Source organism: Xiphophorus hellerii, chromosome 5 (assembly GCF_003331165.1).
Source record: "Xiphophorus hellerii strain 12219 chromosome 5, Xiphophorus_hellerii-4.1, whole genome shotgun sequence".
Lineage (NCBI taxonomy): Eukaryota > Metazoa > Chordata > Actinopteri > Cyprinodontiformes > Poeciliidae > Xiphophorus > Xiphophorus hellerii.
Window position 1 is genome coordinate 28,622,376 of NC_045676.1, and position 18,029 is coordinate 28,640,404.

At 38.3% G+C, this 18,029-nt stretch overlaps 1 protein-coding gene across 2 annotated transcripts in view; it reads right to left on the reverse strand.

Moving 5' to 3' along the window:
- LOC116720303 (protein phosphatase 1 regulatory subunit 29-like) overlaps positions 1-18,029 on the reverse strand; it is a 199,969-nt gene that overhangs the window by 35,367 nt on the left and 146,573 nt on the right. Inside the window, exon 3 of one of the 2 annotated variants that reach the window (XM_032563475.1) lies at positions 14,773-14,821. The exons of the other annotated variant lie outside the window; for it this stretch is intronic. The gene's annotated coding sequence lies outside the window, so the exon portion shown is untranslated. The remainder of the gene's footprint in view (positions 1-14,772; positions 14,822-18,029) is intronic. 2 annotated transcript variants of the gene reach the window in all.

Below are 18,029 nucleotides of genomic sequence, written 5' to 3' on the forward strand. Positions count from 1 at the left end.
TTTCTTGTTTGCTCTTTGTTCTCTGGTTTCACCCTCAGCTTCTCCCACGCTGCTAATTAGTCTCATCTGTTTTTTGTTCAACTGATCACTTCTCCTCAGTGTGCGGTTCCATTTTCTTCTCCAGTCACTGCAGCTTCGGCTGCTCAGTCACGCTTTGCCCCGTGGTTTGATCAGTCGTCTTCTGGTTATGTTTCTGTTATTTTAGGACTTACTTAGTATCTCACTTCTTTGCTTCACGGTTTTGGATTTTTGGTCCTTGAACAGTTTTTTTTTTTTGTGAACATATTTTCAATGTTCACAAAAAAGTATTTAATGAATCAAAGTTTCCATTTGACTCATTAAATATCCTGCTTTTTTGACACAGTTCCAAAAGTTAATTACTTCTCAGTGATCCACATCTCCACTATTCTGTCAGAAGGTGTCATGTTTATTTATGTTTGGGTTTTTTTTTTCTGTGCGTCTAAAACCGACAAAGACTTTTCTTGAGGAGAAAGAGAATGACTATCCTGAGCTTTGGGGTTTCTGGTCAACAAGTTAAATCATTTAAATAAACTGAATTTACATCTGCAAAGGAAATTTAAAATAGAGCCTGTCCTTGTGAGGAAGTCTCTGCACACCTGCATCCATCTTCGTTCATTCATCCCGTTTTGTTGGAGGCGTCTAAACGTGTCAAACGTTATGCCAACGAACATTTGAAATTTACAGCAACGGTTTTTTTGAGCTAATGTTCTTGGACTTGAAACAAAAGCAACTTTAGATCATATTTCTATTTACAGCACAATCAGATTGGTAAAATGTTATTTGGGTGACAGATGAACCGTCCTCCCAGTTATTTCATTTTTTCTTTGTATGGTCCTAACACTCAAAGAATCAAAGAATTATTACAATAAAATAAAATTCTATATTTTCAAGACTAACCCTATGAAATGAAACTAACTAAACTCTATGTTCAGGATTCTGCTCCCGGTGAGTCTCAGCCTGTCAGCTGACAAATGACAAGTGTTTCCAGACCGAGGTGAATGTGTTTAGAGATATTTATTATGGAGTTATGTGAATGTTAACTGTTTCTTGTTGATTCTTTTCATGAATACAGCATGTCTACAATCAATTTCTATGCAAGAAAAACGTGTCACTTTGAAAAGCACAAGCAGCACAGAAGAATAAGAAGCTTAATACAAAAGATTGTCAAAGAACAGTCTCCAACTGGGTAAGCCTTAATGTATGGATGTTGGCTTTTTTGTCTTTGCCTGCATGGTGTGTGTGTGTGTGTGTTTTTCTTTTGTAAAACTCCCATCTACATTCATAACACTATCTGAAGTCCTTAGTTGGGTTTGGTGTTCAATTTTACAGACGAAGGTTCACAGTTTGATACTCTGGAGCCACATCAAGCTTTCCTTTTGTATTCGCTAATTTGTTTTAAATTATTACATTGTTATTTCCACAACACAAAGGATGGTTCAAGATTAACATGAACGTCTGAGTTTTATATAAAGTCAGATAAGCCGTTGTCGGAAAATAAAACTTTTTCCCTAAATTCCCAACGATTTGACACAATCAGCAGGTTAGCAGAGTGTCAGTTAAAAACGCCTCGTCTTTCTAAACCTAAAACTCAACACCCTGAAATATTTATTCTTTTTTGTGTTTTATATTAAGTAATTTGTAAATGGAATCTTTTTTTCCTCATTTATTACCTTTAAAACTTCGAATTCCTCTTCCTGTGGTTGAGGGCGTTTTCACTCCTGATAGTCCAGGACTGATTGGCACCATTTGTTACATTTTCAGCTGGTGCGGTTCGCTTTCACACTTCATTGTTCCACACAAACTAAACCCTCTGAGCAACCTGCTCATCCCCTCGCCTGTGGTGGCGCCACACCAAGAACCACTTAAGGAAGCAACACCGAAACCTCTGAAGAAGACACTGAGCACAATTTCCTTCTTCTCAAAATGAGAACAGAAATGGGGTGGCTTCAGATTTTAGCGATTGTAGGATTTCTCTTTTGTCTTTTGCAACTCTGCCTAACAAACCCTCGTCAACAATGGGCTCAGCATGAACCATTTCTCCCGCTAACACTAGACAAGCCTGTTTGTTTTGGTTATATTTACCCAGAATGCCCTGCACTTTAGTCCGCTTCCCGCTTTCAGAGCCGTTTCGGGTTCGTTTGACATTCACATACGCATTCGAACTGTGCTAAGACCTCGGTTTGTAGGCGGACCAGAGTCCGCTGTTTTGGTCCGCATCAGAGTCCGACTGGTGCATTCACACCTCCCCAAAGGAACTAGATTTTCTACACTACATTCTGATTAAAGCAAAAAGGACTGGTGTGAATCCACCCTTAAATCCAGATTTTAGCAGCGTTACCTTAACCCCAAAAAACATCAAATTAGGGCCGTCATACTTTGAGAATAATACTTTCATAGACTTTCCAACTGCTCTCAAGAGATTTTGTGAACAAGTGTTATTCTGATGAAACAAGGTCTTCACCCCACATGTGAAAATGGATCTGAGTTCAGCCATGTTGTTTGATGCCATGTTGACAATTTAGGCACATGGCCTTCACTGTCCCTGCTTGGTTTGAAATATTTCATTTCTCAATCCATTTTCTCTCTCTGTCTCTTTCTTTTGCTCGCTTTTTTCCCCCCCCTCTCACCTAAGACAAAGTGACAGCTGTGTGAAAAGCTTTTGTGAGACACACTTGTCTTTAAATTTGACTGTGTGCCATCTGGAGGATACACACTATGGATGACATGGCAGCCAAACACTTTAGCATTATGCAGTACATGTGTCTTACTGTGTTTGTTAGCTGCCCTTGAGACTGAGTGGAAGAGAAAGCAAAGGGAGACATAAGGCAGAGACACACAATGACAGGCCATTGGACAAGGCTCAATGTTGGATTTGAAACGGTCTCCGAATCTTATATTCGTGCAAAATCGAGTGATATAACTGGGGCCCATTCTGACCATTGAAACAGAATCTGCATATTAAGAACATTTAGAAATTTTTCTGTTTAACTTAACGCTTAAATGCCGAATTCATAATTCTTTCAGCTTTCGTGGGTAAAAATTGTCAGTCAAATCTAAGGGTTTAACTGCACTAAAGTAATATGTCTGTCAACATGTTATGAGTCTGTCTGCTGTTTTGTTTACCGCGCTACATGTTGTTTTCCCACTAAAAAGTCTATTTAACTGAACTCTACATGTTGGATGGTTGGAAGGTAAGAAAAATATGAATATTACAATCAGTTGGCAGGTACAGCGAGAAGTCCTCTCATTCATTTTGCTCAGGCACTGAGGAAAAAAGTCAGACAGGCAGGCAGACAGAATGGATGCAGAGGAATGTTTCCTCCTCGCCTCTGATTACCGTAATGAAGCTCATTCATGTTTCCTGTTTAGAAAGCTCAGCAAAGCTTTTTGATTTAAGCATTTGAATTGAATCTATTTTCTGATTACTGCAACATATTGGTTGATTGATGGTTTATTTTGGAACACTACATACTGTAGTTGTCTGTTTCTAAAATTTTAAAATTTTCTAAAATAATTTCTTTCAGCCTTTCAAAATGGCCTATTTGACTCAAAAAATGATGATTGTGATTCTAAGTTAATTTCAGTCATAACTACACGCTTTGCACATAACTATGATCATTTCACTAGCCCTTGTTTTATTCTGTTCAGTAAAAGACTTCTGTTCAGTCCGATTATTGTCAAGCTGCTTTTCAACATGGTGAAGGTAGTTTATGCACTAGATTATAGATTCTCAAATCAAAACATTTATTTATTTACTCACAGTGGAGCACAAATTATGTTTTGAAGTGTACTAGTCTGACAGTAGATGTGCACACGAGGCATTCTTTGCGAGAAAGAAAAACGCTCGCGTTTTGTTTTAGCACCCCTCACTGCCTGATGTGACAGCAGGGTTTTTGTAATTCTCCTCCATGGCCACAGGCTGTTCTGTCTCTTATTGTTCAGTCAAAGCTGCCGCTGTCCCAAAGCTTACAGTGTACGTCTCTCTTTGCGAGAACCGTGGATATCTGGCGAGCGAGACCAACGTACGCAAAAGTGTTTAGTCGACTGGCTGCTCTCCGGATGTCTGAGAACCACGTTTTACTTCTAAAGCGTTGCCAGCCCGTCTCCAGCTTGCCCTTTCCTTCTCTCGCCTTAGAAAAGCAGGTGAATGGGATAATGGCTTTTGGAGCTTAATATGTTTGTTAAAGTGGTCCTTTTTTGGACTCCTTCCTTTCTGGCATTACTTTGTCTCCTGCTGACCTTTTCTCTTTTTCCACTTTGTTATTTTTTTGCTCCTGTTCACCCATTCACGCGGTTTGGTCTTTTTGTTCCATCCACCATTAAGTTTCTCAACAGTCTTTTCCCTTTAATTGTCTGTCTGTTTAACAGTCCTTTTATTTCTGTGCTCAACCCCTTCACTCTAACCCCCCCTCTACCTTTCCTTTCTCTTGGTCTTTTACACAATGGCAACTGACATTTCAGGCTGATGTGTTCTTCTCCCTTGAGGCCTCTTTTTGCCACCTCCTATGTTTTCGCTCTTTTTTTTTTTTTCTTTTTTTCCCCCTTATTTCACATTCTTCTTTTATAGCTCCTTTGAAAGGTCCAGCTCAGATTCAACTCTCGTTCTATTTACTGTCTCTCTTGATGGACTTGTCCTCCTGGCAGGAAGGACAAAACCTTTGACTTTTAGTTTTAAAAGGTTTTTGTCTTCATTTTCCTTCTGCGGGTCTTTTGGTTTTCCTTACAGTTATGCATAATCCCTAAAAAAAACAAAAAACATATACAGCCATGTATTTTTCGCTTCAACATTTTTAATCTGCTATTAGTAAAATATTATGAGACTAAAGTCATACTCCCAAAATATGACTTTAATCTGATATTGACTTTACTCCCGTATTATTTCAACTTTATTCCCGCACAGCTTTATTCTCGTAAAACTATGACTTTATTGTCATAGTATTCAAATGTTGTCCTTGTTTTACCATAGCTTCATCCTCGTAATTTTATGATGTAATTTTATTACTTTATTCCCATATTTATTTTTCTTAGTATGGCCCTAATACTCTGTTGTAATCTACAACCTCAATGGCCAACTATTGTAGTAAATAAAAGTGACTTTCTGGGCTTCATTAAATTGGAGTGACCCACTGAAGTAGGTCGGTGCCCATTTCTGTATTTTCTTATTTATTTTTTGCGGGGGATGATTCAATTTACTAATAAAAAAATCGGAAGAATGGCTACCGTTGGACGCTTTAGAGACCAAATTAGAGAGGCAAAGTTAAGATGGTTTGGACATGTTGGACAGGAGATAGACGGTGCCTTAGAAGAGGACCTTGGAGATGGAGCATTTTGTGGCACAATTAAGTAAATATATTACCTTCAGTTGGAAAAATGCTGTATATATCAAACATGACTTAAAGGTAATTTGACTTTTCAACTCAACGCCTTGAAATTGGGTCTCTGTCACTTTAAGACAATGCTGCTCTTTCCGACACTTCGCCTTCACAAAGTTATCACAACATCGTTCCTGCATCGAGCCTTTCTGTCTCCACACAAATGACCAAACTAAGTTTTTATGTGTGCTAATCTCTGCTAAAAACGTGCTTCTTCACTATCCCTTACCTTCACAGTTTTAGTGGTTTCATGCGAGACTTTTTATTCGAAATACGGAACGGTGCCTTTTTGGTTGAAGTGTTTTGTGCTCTCCTCTTTCTGCCACTTTTCAGAACACAATCCCATAATGCAAGTGGGTTCAGCCTTTGAAAGAGGCAGAGGTTTGCATCAGGAGACTTTACAAAATTGTGCACAATTGCTAAGAGGAAAATACAGCAAAATAACAATGTTTGAAAGATGTTTTTTTTGGGTGAAAGTTCCTGTATTGAATGATGCAAAATGTGTGGCTATATAAAAAAGAACAGCATGATTCTAGCTCTTTCTTATAGCGTACCACTTAACAACAAATGTAATCATTCAACAGCAGTGGTGTGCTTTGATTAGAAAAAGCAACATCTGAATTGATGACCATCTTGACTTTCTCTCTCAAGTTTCTGTGCTCGAAGAGATTTTCATCAAAATAGAAAGAACAATGCAAAGCCCAAAAACATAAACCTGATCTTCGATGATGCTGATTAACTGATTGCTGAACAAATGCTGATGTTCAAATTCCCAAGCATGAAAACACGGAACAACCAAAGGCATGTTTACACAGTAAACAACCCCAAATCCGTCCAGCGGCCCTGGTGATGTGGATTAAATCTCCTGCCTGATTCTGTCAGAATGCAGCACTGCAAGGCAACTGCCCAGCATTTCTTTCTTCCCTCTGCGCTGTGTCATTCAGAGTGACTGATTCGGGAACAAGGAGAAGACTTGTACAGAACTAGGGCATTGTTTATCTGCAGGCAGTGCTGAAAAAAATAAGGCCGCAGAGGCACGGACAGAGGGAAGGAGTAAAAATTAGAAATGTATTTAGTTAAGCTAGATTGTACTGGTGATAATTAAGATTTATTGTGCGTTCAAAGAACCAGCTATGACTAAATGTGTGATAAAAATTAACAAGTTACTCAAGAGTTTTACTGGGTGTCTGCGGGTTTCAGCAAGTCAGATTTAAGACTTTTAATGCCACCTTGAAGGAAATTTAAGACAGAAAAAGCAATAAATATAGGGAATGGTTGGGGGGTGATGCTGTATTACAGTCAAACAGCAAAACAGATTTTATTTTTGCTGTATTGGGGTCTGTATTGTGACTCTTAGGGGCCGCTTTGTGCTTCTCACACTGCAGATAGCACTCTGCAGTCTTAACCTCTATAGTGCTGAGCCTTATTTGCACAGAATGGATGTAGCATCGTACGAGTTGGCGACAGAAGTTGCTAAGTGGTTAGCCAGTGGTGAAAACTAACATTGTCCAGAAAACTGGTGATAAATTTTTACAGAGACACAGAAAGCTAGATAGATAGCTAGCTAGCAAGGGTATATTAGCACCTCGTTACTATTGCACCTCGTTAGTATTGAGCCAGAGGTGAAACGAATATCGTCCAGCTAACTGGCTATAAATTAGCATAATAAAGCTAGCAAGCTAGCTTGCAAGAGTATGTTAGAGGCTAGTTAGAGGTAATGAGCCATTGGCGAAAACAAACATCAGCCAGTCAACTGGCAGTAAATTTGCACTTACTCATGATAGACACAAAAAAAGCTAGCTAGCAATAATATATTAGTGGCTAGTGACTGGTAGCCTCAACCGCCTCAAGTTACGGTATGCAACAAGCTTTTACCTGCCAGAAAATTACATGTTCCATAAAATACAAGATTATTCCTGCCACGTCAAAATATAAGACTTGTAATTAACTTAAGGCAAAATAACATTTCTTTTCATAAATGTGTGAAGCCCTTAATTACTAAATTTAAGGCCTTCATTTTAGATACATGAATTTCAGCATTTTTAAGGATGCGGTGACACCCTGTTTTAATAGTTGAATTCAATATTTCAAGGATTAATCCCTGCTTTTAATAACTACTGCAGTAATTATTCAACTTGTTGAGCAGAAATCTTCATCAACGTTTACAGTGAGGCGCCACTTCCAGCACATCTTATGCAGCTTCAAAATCTGCATCAGTTATATTTAAGATAGCAGAGCTTAAATCTCTGAAGTGTTGCAGGTAAAGTTCCTTTGCATTTTAGAAATGCAGCTGAATTAAGAGAATTATCCAAAGGGTTCAGAGAAGGGATTATCGCCTTGCCAACGCAACAAAGCCTGGAAGCTATCAGTGCCTGCTACCAGATTTCTGAGGAGGCAGGTGGTGAAAAACCCTCGATTTGCTACAAGAAAACCTGGTGACACTGATGTGTCCATTTCCACAGTAAAGCACATAGTAAAGCACATCCTAAACGCCAAAGGGCTCCTGAAGAGCTCCTGAATGGCTGGAAGATGCTAGAGTGGCCATCATAGTTGCGTGACTTGAACTCGGTTGAAAATCTCTGGTGGGGATTCCAGCATGCATCTGTCAAGAATATTAATGGACTGGAGGCCTTTGCCCATTAGGAGTGGGCTAAGATTTCTCAGGAGCGTTGCCAGAAGCTGAGGCTATCAATTGAGTTTCCAGAAGAAAGGTTCTCTGCCAAGTACTACAAAAACTTGTCATGAAGGAGTTGAATATTTTGAGACTGCAGCAGGCATTTTGTGTTGAAGATGGTAAAGAAAAACCCACGCTTGGAATATTAGTCGTACTAAGCAGTTTATATTGTCCAAACAGCCGCCATTTTGCAAGTTCCTCCAACAAATAAACATTTTACTCAGGCTTAAAAATGTTCTTGCATACCTGTAGATGGTATTAAAAGTCATATACAATGCCTTCAGTATATTTCATTGACTAATAAATACATAGAAATGCAAGGAAAACCATATATAGTTTTCAAAGTCTGAAAGTGCGGCATGCTTTTGTGTTTATCCCCAAAAAGTCAATTAAAACCACAGTTAGCTGATATGACATTAAATTAACTGAAGCTCAGTATCATTGGATAGTTTCTTTGAGTGCAGATTTCAAATTAGATTTAGGTCTGGGTTTGAACACCTGAATATACTTTTATCTGAGCAGTTAACAGTCTCTGGTTGTATGTTTAGTCTCATTCTCATCCGCAAAGATGAACTGTTTAGCATTTAGCATCCTATAACTTTACTTTGGAGAAATATTAACGCCGCCATGTTTCCCCAAAAGGATGGTTTGTACATAGAAATGTTCAGCATTAGCATTTTTGCCACAGATAGCATCCTACTTATATGCTAATTGTTTAATTTAGTTATTATCTGATCAAAGCTCTTTCTTTAGTATTTTTGGAATACCCTACATGGATTGTGGCAAACTGAACACAGGACTTTCTTTCAAATAGCTTCTTTTTCATTATTATATGAAGGTCAAATTTGCATGATTAATGGATTTTACAAGCAGAGCTGTAGATCTCTATAGTTCCTCCAAAGGTTCAAAGCGTATCTTCTCTGGTTAATGCTGGCCTTGTTCTGGGTATCAGTTTAGGTAAACAGCCCTAATCCTGGTTTAACTTGTCCATAGATCTTTTCCTGACCTGTCTGGATTTTCCCTTGGATATATTTTCTTCTAATAAAAATGGACTTTTATTCTGAAGTAGGTGACTTTTTGGCTCAATTTGTTGCAATTAAAGGTATAACAAAGACCGCGATTATAAGTGCACAGGCTGCAGGTTTTTATTTTGAAAAAAACATAAAAATGAAAAACTGTGCATTGCTTTGCTGCTTTGTGTTGACCTATCACACAAGACCCCAACTTAAAGTGATCAAAGTTTGTCGTCGTAGCTACACAAAATAAGAACAGAAACTGTGATGGTGGAGGGAAGAATCTCCCTCACTAACATTGTCTGAATAGAAAGTTGTTTTGGTTTTGTTCAAATCAAACACTGAAGACCACTAACTGGCTCGTTGTCATGTGGATTAATCATCAACATATTTGCAGAGTTTGCCACTAATATGATTAGTTTAAATGTGTTGTTTTTACAGTTATTTTCTTTAAAAATAATTTTTCAAGCTCAGTGTTCAGGAGTTGCACCCCCTTTTTTAAAATCATGACCTGTAAGTATCACCATATACACTTTTTTTTTTGCCCGCAGAGAAGGAATCCAGTCCAAAAGTGTGACAAATTACTTTAGCTTCTGATTTCATTTCCTATCCCGTTGCTTATCGGTGCGGAGAGGAAAGCGAGGATTAACGGTTCTTGGAGACTTGGTGCAGTGGAAGGGAGATGGCATCAGACCTAATTATCTTGTTAAATCTAAGCTTATTTGGACTGCTTTGTGTTGATGCCAAACACGTCAAGTGGAAGAATGATGACAGATACGATCTTTAACAGCAGACAGGGTGCTGTTTACTTTCTGCTAAAGTGCTGGGTGTTGAGATGTAGCTATCAGCTGTTTGACAACTACTGAGGGTTAGAACATGCAATATGGTAACAGACTCAGTTATTAGCATGTGGCTAACAGGTGTCTATAAACTTATTCCTTAAACAAATTGCTGAACGAATAAAGTTTCCATGAGACAACGACAATGACCCTGAAAGGTCAGACAGGACAGATCCTGAAATGAAGTTATATAAAGTTAGTTTTACTTACTCTAAAATACTAATCATAAACATTAGTTAGGCTAACGCTAATGTTAAAGTGCTACAGGAATACTGTATTTATCTGAATTATGCTAAAGCGCTAACTTCAACATGTTTGAAGTTAGCGCATGGGACACATGTGCAGCTAAGTTGTGGCACGTGTCCCAACGACACATGTGCCACAACTAAGTATATCCACCTCAAAAATATTACATTTGTCATCATACATCTAAATGTACCTCAGATATTCTATTTATATTTAGATTTTGTTCTATGCTATCTGTGTTTTTTGTTCCTTTATGCTTCTTGTTTGAAAACATACCAAAATAAAACATGGGGACAGGAAACAGAACTACTGCTTAAGTAGTATCCACTTCAAAATAAGAGCATGGATATAAATGTCCAGCTACTCTTTAGTCGATAAGCACGACTTCAACACAGATGTCGACTAGTGCTCCAGAATTTGAATTGAATTAATTCATTTAGTAGATGCTAAGTGCGCCAAACAAATGCTGAACAAAAGCTAAACAAAAGCACATTAATCATGGTAAGCCACTTATCAGTTTTCTTCAGTATTTTCTATCTAACAAACCTTTTAAATTGGCCTTAATTGCAAAGGTGACCTCTACGCAGAAAGTACAGAGAAGAACATGGAAACATTTTTGCAAAATTCAGAGGCAGTTCATTGGTTCAGGGTTATACATGGAAAGACTTTATGACCACAGTAAGTTCAGTGTATGGGAAGGAATATGAGCAGCATGAAATCTAAATGTCAATGGAAGTTCAAGAGAAAAAAAAAAATAAAATAAAACATCTTGAAAATTAAAACTACTACAGAAAAATGTATATTGCATAAACTGAAAATAATTCCTATCTTTTTATGTTAACAACTACAAGCAGCAGCAGAGGGAAGCTTAATAATGTTCGTGAAAACAAGAACAGCTCAAACAACAGAACATCTGCATTTCTCCTTCTGTGCTCTCCATGACAACGTGTGTGCCACTGCGTACACCATTAAATCAACGTTTTCTCCTGGAAAAAAAGAAAAGAAAAAAGAATCCAGACTAAAAAAATGAGAATATTACTCAGCGCCAATAATAAGTGGCCTGAATGCCCACGCCGGGCTAAGTTTAGGTCGAACTTCCGCAGTTTGGAGAGTGATCGACTGCCGATCCGTCTCGTTAGCGAGGCCCACTGGAGGCCTGTGCTACTTCAAACACCTCTATGCAGCCGAGGCTACTGCTGAGCCGGCTGCTGCCTATAAATAGAAACCAATCTGCAACACCACCTAATGAGCAGAATCCACTTCAGACCAAACTGTCAACAACCAGCCACAGTGCGTGTAGGGGTGTGTGTGTGTGTGTGTGTGTGTGTGTGGGTGTGTGTGTGTGAAGATACAGCTGACTATGCTGTTTTGATCATCGGTGTATTGCAAATCACTGCTTTGCTGAGGGAAGAGCGTGTATGTGTGTATATAAAGCTCCTGTTATCTTTTGTGGCTAAATATATACGGCAATTTTCAAAATTTCCTCAAAAGGATGATAAGGCAGTGCCAAGAAAATTGCCTTTTCCTTCACCTTCTCTTCTTAGCTCCTATCTTTTTTCCCCCCAATCCAACTCTTCTAAATGTTTCTCTTTTCCTGTTTTACTCCTTTAAATTGTCTGTTTTGTACTGACTGCTCATCTGTGTACATAAATGTCAGTGCGTTACATACTTGTTTTCGACAGCTGCAGAATGTTCAAATGAATCTTCGAAAATTTGATTCATATAAATCATTTCTAAAGCTGGGAATTTATCGTATCATATCGTATCGTCTATTGCGATAAATTTCTTGTGATAAGATTTTGATTTATTGTCACCATCAATTCCAGTTAATGCTTAAAACGGTCTGTATTGTCTGGATTATTTTTAAGATTTTTCGCCACTATTTGTTCAATAAACGGGTTTCAGTAAATATCTAAAAAAAAATTATATATATTTTATATATAATTCAGCTACCAGGTGCAGTTTAGCGATACAAATCACACTGGTGAGCACATTACAAATGGGAGCAGTATTTGTCTTTGTGGGACCATAACTGCTTTGCCATACAGTTAATTCATAAATGGTTTGCATCATCACTTTTATCATTATCACAATAGTACCACAAAATATCGCGATAAAGATTTAAATCTATATTGCCCACTGATAATTATTTCATCACAAAGTGTTGAAAAACTTTAACATGCAGTTGTATTATATAAAACTCTAAGATCGAAGATTTAGGAGTTTCTAAGTATCACACCCAGCACGTTAAAGAAATTAAAAAGAAAAAAAGAAGGGCTCTCTACTTGATGTTTCTGTTCGAGTGAAAAGGAAAGCCGTCCCTACGGCGCCGCTGCCAGCTCGGCAACTAAAACACATAATGCGTATTGTAAATTGGCTGTAATAGCCGACAGCCTTCTGTGTTATTTCCCCCCCAACCAAACTATTTCAGCGAGGCCGGTGTCGCAAACCAACACTAATTACAACAACCACGGCTCAGTAGCGGTGGATGAATGGTACTCAGCCACCTACTGGGAGCGACACACTGGGGGCCGATCCACACATCTGTCACATCAGGGGAACGTGGAACAACAGACGGGCTGTCAGCCCAGGTGACGGATGCTGCCACCGCCTCCAGGGAAGGGAGCACTTTCACTTTAAAGCATTTTAAAAACAGGCTTAAATTATCAGAGTTTGTGTTCATTACATGTAATTTGCATTAATGCGTCTGACGATTAAGTGGCATAATGTACGTGACTCTCGTTTTTTTACTCTTCTGAGTGCGGCGCATTGCTCCCCGAAGATCAGTTCTCAGTCTGGCGCTAACTTCAGTAGAGAGTTGGATTGTTTTTGCTTCTCTTTCACAATTTTCTCAAAAATTTTGTCAGTGGCGCAGTTGGTAGCACTGTTGCCTTGCAGCAAGAAGGTCCTGGGTTCGATTCCCGGCCTGGGGTCTTTCTGCATGGAGTTTGCATGTTCTCCCTGTGCATGCGTGGGTTCTCTCCGGGTTCTCCGGCTTCCTCCCACAGTCCAAAAACATGACTGTCAGGTTAATTGGTCTCTCTAAATTCTCCCTAGGTGTGAGTGTGTGTGTGAATGGTTGTTTGTCCTGTATGCCTCTGTGTTGCCCTGCGACAGACTGGCGACCTGTCCAGGGTGACCCTGCCTCTCGCCCGGAACGTAGCTGGAGATAGACACCAGCAACCTCCCGACCCCATTAGGGACAAAGGGTGAACAGAAAATGGATGGATGGATTTTGTTAGCAGTTTCTTGAGTAATAACATGTAAAGTTGGTACATCGATACAATTATTTTATTCCGCTGTCGTTTCTTGTGACAACCCTTTATTTTCTCATTTTAGTAGATTTTTTTCACCGCTTTACAACCTTAGTTTCATCGTATTAAAATGATGGCTTCCTGAAAAGCGGATTTGAAAATATTTTGTTTTTAATCAGTTGTGGCTTAAAATCTAAAAATATCCAAGCAAAGAAACATTTGAACGGAAATATTTTTCTTCTGATTACAGATCCACTGGAGCACAATTTGTCAATTTTAGTGCTTCATTTGCTATTTAGAACACCTCTGATCTTGCTCAGGCATAGAAAGTATGAAAAAATCAGTTTAATGCTAAATTAGTGTTTTCTAGACTGGACATCAGCTTTTTCATAAACTGAATAAAAAGATTAACAAATCACAAACTATTTAAAGTAGATCTACTCAGTCTACATTTTAAACAGGCTTGGTGTTTTAGATTTTGAGGTGAAAAAAAAAATCCAAATTCTTTAAAGAATTAATACAACCCTTTCCAGTGGTAAATTTACATATTTGCCATATTTACAGAATGTAATTATTCTTGTTACTCACACAAACAGAATCATGAGTCATTTCTAAAACTAACATAAACATTAAATATCCACAATAACATTGAAAGGCTGAAAATTAAATCCCATCAAAGGGGCGTGAAGATTTAATGTCGTTTATTTTGTACTGTATCGTATTGATATGTAGTCACATTCAGTGAGGTTTGTTTGTGAGGCTAAATTCACCATTTTGAAATGGCGACCTTTAGAAGGTATTGAACATACCACTTTACAGGATGTAATATTCTTAGCTTAGTGTTTACATTTATTGTAAACCGGAAATGATCATAATCAAAAGAAATCAATACCTGACTACAGACAGACAGAAAGATCAGCCTTATCAAGAGCAAATTTTCTTGGGCGATAAATTGTCCTAGTAATTATTGCGATAAACGATAATATTGTCGTTTTCAGACCATTTTCAGCTCACATAATGGCAATGGCATAAAGTTTGCTCTCTCAAAAAACAATAAACCATCATTTTGTAACGAACACTTTAACACTGGAACTGAAAGATATTTTAAATATCCAAAATAAAACACGACAATTAGAAATAGTAAATAAAACCAAAAATAAACACAACCAGAACCATAATTAAAATGGATCATGATGCCTCTCTATGCAAAATTCCCCCTAAAAAGTATTAATCAATAGAATGGAAATCATACCGCATCCCAAAACCTGTCATGGACAGAACAATTATTCTGAAATGTACCTTTGTGTGCTGCAGGTGTGTGCCGTCTTTCGACTATACAACCGGAACCATTACCTCGGGTTTGATGCTGTCAAATCATCACCCACTTCACAGAGATGAAAGCCTGCAATAAACAAAACCAAAATGAGATGCAAAAAAATTACAGCTTCCATCCACGACCCGGAATGAACAACGCAGGCGAGCGCTCCTCAAAATTGCAGGTGGAGACGCTGACATCAAAGCGAAAAGACAAAAAAAAGTAGGAGGGGGGAAAAAAAACACATTGGGGAGAATTTATATACCGTAATATAGAAAAATACAAAATATAAAAACTAACTTTGATTCTGATCAGGAAATATTTAGATTCATGTGTAAATATGAGTCTACAGACAGAGGATCAGAGTGTAAATGGAGGAGCTCATGGATCTAAACACTTAATCACAAGTTGGATATAATCACGGCATCTCTTGATCACGTATCTTAACATAGTTTCGCTTCTATTGATGGTGCATTGATTGCTCTTGATTAATATCAGTCTGGATCCGTGTCTGACACATGAACATTTCCAATGTTTTGTTTACTCTCAATCCTGTAAAGTCTTAGTGTAAGCAGTACAGCAGGCGCTCTGTTTGGAAAGGCTCTGTAAAATCTCTTGAATGTTGCTAACATTGACTGCGGCCACCTCCAAAAGTAGCATTCTCCTGAAAACGTGGTGTTTGGTGAACATGTTTACGGCCTGCAGCCCTCCTGCTTTTCTAAACATGCAATCTGAAGATTTGACTTGTTTTGCAGTTGGGTGTTGGCTAAACGTCTGGGTTATTGTCACAAAACCCTTTACACATCTCAGTGAAACGGAACACCTAGTTGATAAGGAGCGTTGGGAATGCTTTAGTCTATACCCAAACCACCAAAACGCCATCAATCAGCCACGTGTCGGGTGATTCGTCACGACAACGAAGTGAAAGTCAAAGCTGACTTAATTCATCTCTACTGAACTTTGAGATGTCGACAACACGAAGGAACATGGGACGAATGGTGAGGAAACAAATGTTTTTTTGTGGGGGTTTTTTCAGAAACACAAACACGAGGAGACTTCGTTTCTCCAGACCCTAATGGCTCTCCTGCTTGCCGAAGACCGACTTGTATTGACAGGCAATCTTTTACCATTACAAGTGTTGCTCGCTGACCTTGATGAGGCTAGTTGTGTGTGTTCACACAGCAGAAACACACACAAGAGTCTGGTTAGGCTAGAGACTTGAGATGACATGAATGTCCACTGCTCTTGACACACCGCTGGTTCGTCAAGATTGTCCAAAAAAGGGACTTTTACGGTATTTAAACATCAAGTTAACGTCATCTAATGCATAGATGACATTAACTATGCGTTAAAGTCAGAGTTAACGGCATAGTTTTGTATTCAGTAGAATACAAAGTAGTCAAAGCCAAGTGGGGAAAAAAAGAAAAAAATCTATATTATAACTCATCAGAAGAGAACGGATGCTCCTGTCTGCTGGTTTTAAGCCAAACACAGAAATGCAAACAGCTTTTTAGGATAAAAAACCATACACAACATCTAGACTTCTCATTTTTTTTCTGTGCAATCACTGAATTGGAGTTGTTGGGGTTTTTTTAAACCTTATCTTCACCACTGCTCTTATGGCTGAAGCCAACGAAGTTATTTTGTTGAAAACTGACTGAAGTGTGAAGAATCTCATCTCAGGTGATAGATTAGATCAGAGGTTTATGTTCAACTGTTTATTGTTTAACCCTTTTCTACACAAAAGTGTCACCAGGGCATTTCAGTGGCTGAATATTTCCCGGTAGCGGGTCGCTAACGATGAAGGAACGAACAAAATGCTTCCACTGACCTACATTCAGTTTAGTTGACACCTTTTTTTTGATGAAAAAAAGAAATCTGATGAAAGAAATTGTATAAATTAATTATATTTAATAGAGTGAAAAGAAAAAGAACTCTCAAATGTAGACGACATCAAGTTAGTAACCATGTTAAAGGTCAGTTCCCTAAGAAATCCTCAAACTGTACAAACAGACAATGGCTTTGCAGAACTGTAGGACATCAGAAACCCTTTTTTCTACAAACTCATTTACGTAAATTGCGCAATTATTCATGGCTTTACCAGGTACAGCTGCTAAATTTTGAGAACACAATAAATATATTAATTACCCTTATGGTTCAGTCAATAACAATTGGAGAAAAACCTTATGTGTTCTTCATAAACTCTGGCTGTTTTTCACTTATTTACTGACTCAGGACGACGACTTCACCTCGACTCTGCCGATGTTTATGAAAACACCTTCATGTTCTTCTTGTCTTTTTATGACAGCTATGCATTTCCTTGAGATGAAAAGGGGGGAAAAAAATAAATAAAATAAAACTGCGGAGGCAACATTCTGCCTCTCACTCATTTTCTATTTGTTACTAATGCCAGGGGATAAACCATCAAATCAACATTCTATCTCTGTGTTCAGCACTTTGCTAAACTCTCTGAAGTTTCTGTTCTGCCTCTCAAAGGAATCTTCCATGGCTGGTTTAAAAATAGGCAGCCAGTGAAGTGTATTTATAGTCTGTCCTAAGGACATTTATGGAAGGTAGATAATTAGCTCTTATGGTCAGTGTCTGCTTCCGATACCGATACCAATACCAATATCTGAGGTTTAGTATCGGCCAATACCGATCCGATGCAGAAAAACATTGCTGAATACATATAGAATGTTTCTTTCTTTAAACACAGACATAAATGTACTGAATTACAAATTCATTTGATAACCTGCACCTCTACAGTACACATAAATACACCAATAAAGTCACAAGCTTGATACAACATGTAAAAACAACTTTAATTTGTTCAGTCGGTGCTATTAGCAGTTTAGCTGCCAAATAATGAAACTGAGGTTCTCTTGGTCAAAAATGTAAAAAATAAACTGCAACAAACTTTCTGTCGAATGGCTCAGAAAGTAAAATTAGGAATTCTAGATATAATGGAAAAATAAATAATAAAGCATAATGCTCAGAGCGCAAAGCATAGAATTAGATTAAATAGATCCGGCCTTATGAATTGGGCACACCGGACCGACACCAGATCTAGGTTGTTGTTTTTTTTCTCGATATTGAGACTGATGCAGATATTATCGGATTGGTTCGTCTCTAATTTAAGCTGAAGCTGGTGTTGATCTATTGTCTGTGTTGCCAGTTGTGCAAAAGTCCTGAAAGTTTTCTTCCATGTAGAAATGAGAGGAAGTTCCTGTAGTGAGTGAAGACAGGCTTTCAGTGCCCTACAGGCTCACTCAAGTGGTCAGGTGATATTAGCTGA